The sequence below is a fragment of the Melospiza melodia genome, unplaced genomic scaffold, assembly GCF_035770615.1.
Source record: "Melospiza melodia melodia isolate bMelMel2 unplaced genomic scaffold, bMelMel2.pri scaffold_48, whole genome shotgun sequence".
Lineage (NCBI taxonomy): Eukaryota > Metazoa > Chordata > Aves > Passeriformes > Passerellidae > Melospiza > Melospiza melodia.
In genome coordinates this window covers 2,817,595-2,824,923 of record NW_026948796.1, presented here as the reverse complement: position 1 = coordinate 2,824,923, position 7,329 = coordinate 2,817,595, and positions in this window count along the sequence as shown.

The window sequence follows — 7,329 nt, the reverse complement described above, 5'->3', positions numbered from 1 at the left end:
GCAAGGAAGCAAAGCCGGGAATTCATTCCCTGCTTCCCACAGGCAGGTGGGTGTTCGTCTGTGCCCAGGTGAGCAGGGCTCCACCCCAGGCAATGGTGACCTGGGGACACAAATGCCATCACTGCCAGCATCCCCCCCTTTCTGCTCCTTCCCCCTCTTTCCAGACTGATCCTTCTTCCACACGCTCTGGGAATGCCCTGGGCAGGAGTCAGAGTCCCTGTCCCCGCTGTGTCTCTGCCCCTTTCTGCTGCTCTCCCAGCCCCTCGCTGCCAGGGCAGGATGAGGAACAGGAAAGGCCTCGGCTCTGGGTAGGAACAAAAACCTCCTGGAACCTTCCCTCTGTTTCCAGGCCAAACCCAAGCCCTGCCCCAGAGAAGCCCCTGGGAAGGAAGTTCAGTCTCCCCAGCCCAAAGCAGTGCCCAGAGCCCATCCCAGCCCCAGGCACTGCCTTCCCCAGAGCGTCTCCTCTAGGGCAGGGATGGCCCAGTGAGCACCAGCCAGTGGCGATTGCAGCTCAGGGAAAAACAGGCGGGAGGGGATCCATGCTGGGAGTTCCAGTGGTGCTTTATGGGCCAGCACACCCAAGGGCTCCAGGCACCAAGAACCAAGAACAAAGCAGGGTCCAGGGTTTTATATGGGACAAGGGAGGTGGAGCTTTGGTGTTGCCATGGTATTTTCTGAAAAATCCCTTTGCCAGGAGTTCTCTCCTGAGAAGCTGAGAAGCCTCAGAGGAAAAGAAAAACAATAATTATCTGCTGCTGTGGAATGCAACAGGTGCATCTTTGATTGGTCCATGTTGGTTGTTTCTAATTAATGGCCAATCACAGTCAGCTGGCTCAGACTCTCTGAGAGTCACGAGATTTTGTTATCATTCTTTTCTATTCCTTGCTGGCCTTCTGATGAAATCCTCTCTTCTATTCTTTGAGTGTAGTTTCAATATATCATTTTCTTTTAATAGATTATAAAATAATAAATCAGCCTTCTGAAACACGGAGTCAAGATTCTCATCTTTTCCCTCATCCTGGGGCCCCTGCAAACACCACCACACATTGGGTCTGAGGCCAATGGGCAGAGGGAACAAGGGCAGTGCAAAGGCGGGACAAAAGGGCAACAACCAACTGGGATTCAGGGGAGGAGCTGCAGGGAACGGGAACCAATAGGAAAGTGGGAGTGGGGAACATTCTGGAACTGGGGTGGAGAACAAGGATGATGTAACTTGGGTCACCAACATGTAACAGACATCACGCCAGCAGGACATGCACCAGGGGACAATGTCACTACACCTGTGGGGATGCTGCCACCAGGATGCCTCCAGTGACACCAGCATGGCCCTGCATGGCCCCTGTGGGTGACACTGACCCTTGCCCTGTCCCCAGGGGCGGTTGGGGTTCCCTGAGCGCGGTGGCCCTGGGACACCCTGGTGGCTGTCACTCACTCCTGGGCCCCTTGTCACCAGCTGAACAAGCTCCCATCCTGCCCTGCTGGGGGGGTGACATTTGGTTGGGACACCACAATGGTGGCAGGGAGGACGTGGTGGCAGGAACTGCATCAAGCAGCGCCATGGCTGAGATAAAGGTGCTGGTGGCACTGTGGTGGCACTGATGCTTTCCCAGTTCATGTCCCCATCCATGTTCATGTCCTCCCATGTCACCATCCATGGCTGTGTCCCCCCATGTCCCTGTCCATGGCCATTTCCAACCCAGGTCCCCACTCAAGGCTGTGTCCCCACACGTGCCCATCCAAGCCTTAGTTCAATGTCTTGATTTTTACCCCAATTTCAGGGTTTTCAAAGGGATGAACAGAAACCTTTGTGTTTGAAGGCCAAAACAAAAGGATTTATGTGTCCCTGCCAGAAGAGCATCCACGTGCTTGGTTGGGTGGGAAGAACCTTTTTTGGAGGGGTTTCTACCCCACTGTCTCCAAAATCATGGGTTTTGCCCCAATCCGACCTGATTTGGTTGTGGAAGATGCCTGTGGGGCAGAGAGAATTAAAATGATGGATTTATGTTGCAGAAGATCTCCAAGGCCATCCAGTGTTACTTGATGCCACCAAAAGACGCAAAAAGTGAGATTTTTCTGGGGTCAGAAGTCAACAAATCTGCTCGAAGTCACTATAAGACACAAAACAACACGAGCGCACATACCACTGTTGTCAAGGTGAAAAAAGGAAAGTTTATTTTCTGACTCCAACATTTATAGTTTTCCAAAAGTGACAGTGGATCAGAGGGTGAAAGTCCCACCTCTCCAATGACTCTGGACAAACCAACAGTCCATCAAATTTCTCCTCCTCCATCAAAGAATGCAAAACAATAAGTTATTTACAGGAAGTGTGTGAGAAAGTTTGTTACAAGAATGTAAGCATCAGAAGGCTTAGAAAATCTTAAAAAATCAGGGCAACAGCTCTCCACAATGGATTTCTGATGCTGGTCTGTGGATGTGTCCAGGTGCTCATGGGGAGCCAGGAGCCAGCCAGGTCTCTTCCTAACACAGATCACTGGCACCAAAGGTCACCAGGGCTCTGCCCACTGGGGTCACATCATCCAGTGCTGATCCTCCAATGAGGGATGGAGCTGTGCAGCTGGAGTAGCACACAAAGCTCTTCCTGCCCTGGGGGCACTCCCACAGCTTCCCTCAGTGCTCGCTGCATTGGTGCTGGGTCAAGGCTGACCTCTGGGAGAAGCTCTTCCCACACTGGGGACACCTGTAGGGCCTCTCTCCAGTGTGGATGAGCCGGTGTCTGATGAGGGTGGAGTTCTCCCTGAAGCCCTTCCTACAGCTGAGGCAGCGGAAGGGCCTCTCCTCTGTGTTGAATGCGCTGGTGCTGGAGGAGATTGGAGGTGGTCTTAAACCTCTTCCTGCATTTATCAGACTGGTACGGCCTCTCCCCTTTGTGAATCTTCTGGTGGCAGATCAGGCTGGAGTTGCAGGCAAAGCTCTTCCCACACTCCCTACACTTGTAGGGTCGTTCCTTCGTGTGGCTGCTCTGGTGGATAATCAGGCTGGACCTCAAACTGAAGCTCTTCCCACACCTGGGACACTCGTAGGGCCTCTCCCCAGAGTGGATGAGCTGGTGCCTGAGGAGGCTGTGCTTGTGCCTGAATCCCTTCCCGCAGTGGGGGCAGTGGAAGGGCCTCTCCTCGGTGTGAGTGCACTGGTGCAGGAGGAGGCTGGAGCTACTCTGAAAGCTCTTGCTGCATTTGGCACACTCATAGGGCTTTTCCCCTGTGTGGCTCCTCTGGTGGAAAATCAGGCTGGATCTGGCTCTGAAGCTCTTCCCACAGTCAGGACATCCGTAGGGCCGTTCCCCCGGGTGGATGTGCTGGTGGCAGCTCAGGCTGGAGTTGTGGCTGAAGCTCTTCCCACACTGCCCACACTCACAGGGCCGTTCCCCAGTGTGGATTCTATAATGTTAGGTCAGGTGGCATCTCTTGCTGAAGCTCTTCCCACATTCTGAGCACTTGTGGGGCTTCTCCCCATCCTGAAGCTGCTCAGGGACCCCTGGCTCCAAGCTCTGGCCGCCTCCCTGGAACAGGGTGGGTCTTTCCTCCTCAGATCCCCGTGATCCACGTTTGCAGCCTCTCCTTGTGTGAGATCTCCGGAACTTTTCCTCCCCATTGGATTCCTGTCCTGTGGAGCCGCTCAAAATGGCCTCTGCCAAGAGGTTCTGCCGTGGGGATTTGTCCTCCCTGCTCTCCATCCTCAGCTCCTTCCCTGGAGGAGGAAGGACAAGGAGAGGATGGGATTTGCCTCTGTGCCAGAGGGAAGGGGAAGGAGATTCCCCCCAGTGCATCCCTGGCTGGAGAGCATCAGCAGTGGGGCTGTCCTGCAGCCGGGGGCCATGCTGGGCTGGAAGATGGAGCAGGACAGAGGGGGAAACGGGCACTGACTTGTCCTCACTTGCCTACGTGCCCTGGGCCATCTGCTTCCTCCTCACAGCCTCCTCCTCCACCTGGCCAAGGTTTGGGAATGGGAAGTCCTGGTTTGGGGAGCAAAACAAGTGCTGAGCATGTTGGGTGTGACGGACCCGGTGCCCAAGGGCAGCTGGAGAAGCCAGCGCCCCTTTCAGGCTCGAGGGGCCCGGACCCCGCTCATCCCCAGCCTCCCGCACCCCTCCCGGCTGCCGGGGGTCCCTCTGCACCGGGATCGCCCCTTTCTGGGGCTCTTCCCGCTCCTGGGTTCCCGCGTTTCCCCCCCGGCTCTCCCGGGGATCCCCAGAGCCGGGATCGCCCCCTCCCTGCCGGTACCGGGCCAGCGCCCCGTGGGACCCCCCGAGATCCCTGCAGGGCCATTTCCGGCTCTGCTTTGGGCTTCTGCACGATCCAAACATCCCCGCCCTGCCAAAAAACCTTCTCGGAGACCCGCCATGGGCTTGGGGCGACTCCCCCTCCCCGCTCACCTGCGGGCTCTGGAGGGGCGGAACCGGGGCAGCCGCGGCCCGAGCGGGGGAACCGCGTGGGGTTGGTGCTGCAGCTCCTCCTCCGCTGTTCCTCTTCCTCCTGCTCTGGCCCTCCGCTTCCTCTACTTCCCGCTCCTCTCTTGCCCTTTCCCTTTCCTTTTCCTCCTCCTCTGTCCCTCCTCTCCCTCCCGCTCCTGTTCTGCTTCCAGCCCAGCCCGGGCAGTGCCGGCACCCAAAAGCAGCCGCGCTCTGCCCTGGGGGAGGTTCCAAAGTGGCCCCGGCCCGCGCGGCTGGTGTTCTGAACAAAAATTCGGTTAATATTTTTTTTGTGAGAAAAAGTTACAAAAAGGCAGCCAGATCACTGTCCCTGCCCAAGTTCTGCGTGTTTTGTCATTGTAATCACGGTTCGTTGAGGCTAATCACTCCTTTTGTATTAGCAGAGCCTTGCCTGAGGCTAAGTTGTACCTTTCCCAGAATAGTGAAGACACCTGAGAAGGTGGGGGGGGGGGTTATGCAAAGTGACTCCAAGACCAGCATTCTTTGTGGGACCCCAACTCCAAACTCATGGAGAAAACCCCAAAAACAACGAGGCAAATAAGAGTTGAGAGACTGGAGTGATGTCTGGATTTGAGGAGCGGAGTGCTAGGCCTGCAGAGATGCTGGAAACCTTCATTGTTCCTCACCCTGTCTTCAAGAGCCCCCGGGCCAGGTCTAGGAGGAAGCGAGACCCGGATCGAACCAACAACTGGAAGGGATCACCAGGCCCTAAAGGCTCCCACGAAGACCTGATCCCCAGCTGTGCCCCTAGTGGACAAAGCTGCGCATATCCTCCTCCTCTGAGCCGCCGTGGGAGAGACGACGGGGCCTGCAGCCCTGCCAAGCCGCCCAATCCTGAGCTGATCACTCTTAATAAAGGCATTAGAAAGGAGAAGAAGTCTCCTGGCTCTGTTTATTTCAGCTGGGGGTGCTCGTCCGGAATAGCCACGCTGCAAGAGGACTCAGGACTGGCCATCTTGGATCTTCAGAGGACAGCTGGCTATCAGGACCAGAGGGATCAGCTCAGGAGCAGTGATGCAGAGGAGCACCAGAGCACCGGACTGGTGAGAAATCTGGTGGCGGGAGTGGGAGACGTGCACATGTGTGTGTGAGTGAGACGAGGCCGGCAGCCAGACCATCGACCTGAGAGTGGACCCCTTAGTACTGCGTTTCCGGCTTTTCGCGAGAAACCCGGCCAGGAACAGGGGGAAGCAAGTGGAATTAGTGTGAGTGAGTCGCCTCCCAAGGGGGAATAAAGGGCCCCCCGCCTCCAGGCGTGCGGAGGGAATATTTGTGTTTGAGTGGCACGCACCCAAAGTAAGTCCTGACAGAGGGAAGTCAGGCAGATTTGTAAGTCTCGAGAAGGATTCGAGTAAGATTTGTCAGTCCCGAGATGGATTTGGGTGTTTCACAAGCCCTGCAGGCAAAGTAAGTCCTGACAAAGGAGTCAGGCAGAAACCCCAGCGAAGGAGGCTGTGGTTTGCTTTTAAGTCCTGATACGGTGAAGCCTAAAAATTGGTGGGTTAGGCAAACTAAAAATCAGGCAGTTATTTTTCCTGACTGAGGCAGTCAGGCACGACCCGGTTTCTTAAGGCCGAGGCTTCGTGTGTTCAAGTCCCGATAGATGTAAGACCTGATGTTGGGAAAGTTGGGCAATCAAGAGGTCGGGCAGTTGTTTCAGTATAAAGTCCTGAGCATCAGGCAGAAATTTGAAGTTCAGTGGAGGAGGCTGAAGCTCCTCAAACAACGTTTTTTTGAAATTCCCAGTCAGTAGAGGCACCCTTGGGACTTTTTTTATTGAAACCTGGAAAATTGGAGGGTGTAATAGTAAAAAGACTGGCAAGAGACTGAGGTATATACATCCCAATAGTCCCTTAGGAGAATTGTTAGTAAAATGGGATTCTCTAGAGGCCACGGAGGGATTAGATAAAGTGGAAATGATCCATTATTGTATGGAAGTGTGGCCAGAATTAGAGTTGCAAGGAGGATGGCCTTGGTGTGGGACAAAGGATAAGTGGATGTGCCAACAATTAAATAATTATCTGACAGCTCAAGGCGATACTGATCCTGAGCAATTACTGTATGTATCTTGCTGGTTAAAGAGCACTGTTGGGGATGAAGGGATGCGAATTTGTAAGGTACAGAGGAAGAAAGAGGGAAATGAAGGAGGGGATGATAGGACTAGTAAAAGATGGGACCCCCTGGATTATTTGCCTCCTTCTGTCCCTCCACCTTATAATCCTCTTCTTCAGGAACCTCAAATGGCAGGTCCGGTTCTTCCCCCAGCTGCCATCTCATTACCACCTGCTCAAATTCCTCCTTCTACCTCTTCAGCTTCCGCTATGATAAACCCAGTATTTCCTCCAGTTCCTTCTGCATCACCACAAGTGCCTACTCCAACTGCTGCATTCCCCACCCCTTCTCCAGCTCCGCTTAGTATCCGCTCAGGCTCTTCTCCCCCTCCTATTGCTGTCCCTTTACCTCCTTCTACCTGGGACACAAATGCCTCCTCGCCCGATAAACAGCTATCAGCAAATACACCTGCTGATAAGCAGAACATTCAGGGTAACCCAGATGTCCCTCAAAGTAGTTTGGCGTCTGAGGATGGGCCTTACTGTAGCACCAGATCCAAGACCTCCAAGGCAGAGAGACTCTTTCCCCTCAGAGAGGTTCCTATGGGAGGAGTAGCGGGAGGTGTTGGCTTTGTGAATGCTCCCCTAACTGCTTCTGAGGTGAGAGGATTCAAGAAAGAGTTGGGACATTTGGTTGAGGACCCAGTGGGCATAGCCAACCGAGTGGATCAATTTCTAGGTCCAAATATCTACACTTGGGGGGAGATGAATTCCATCCTGAGTATATTATTTTCCCCAGAAGAGGTCCAGATGATAAGGACGGCT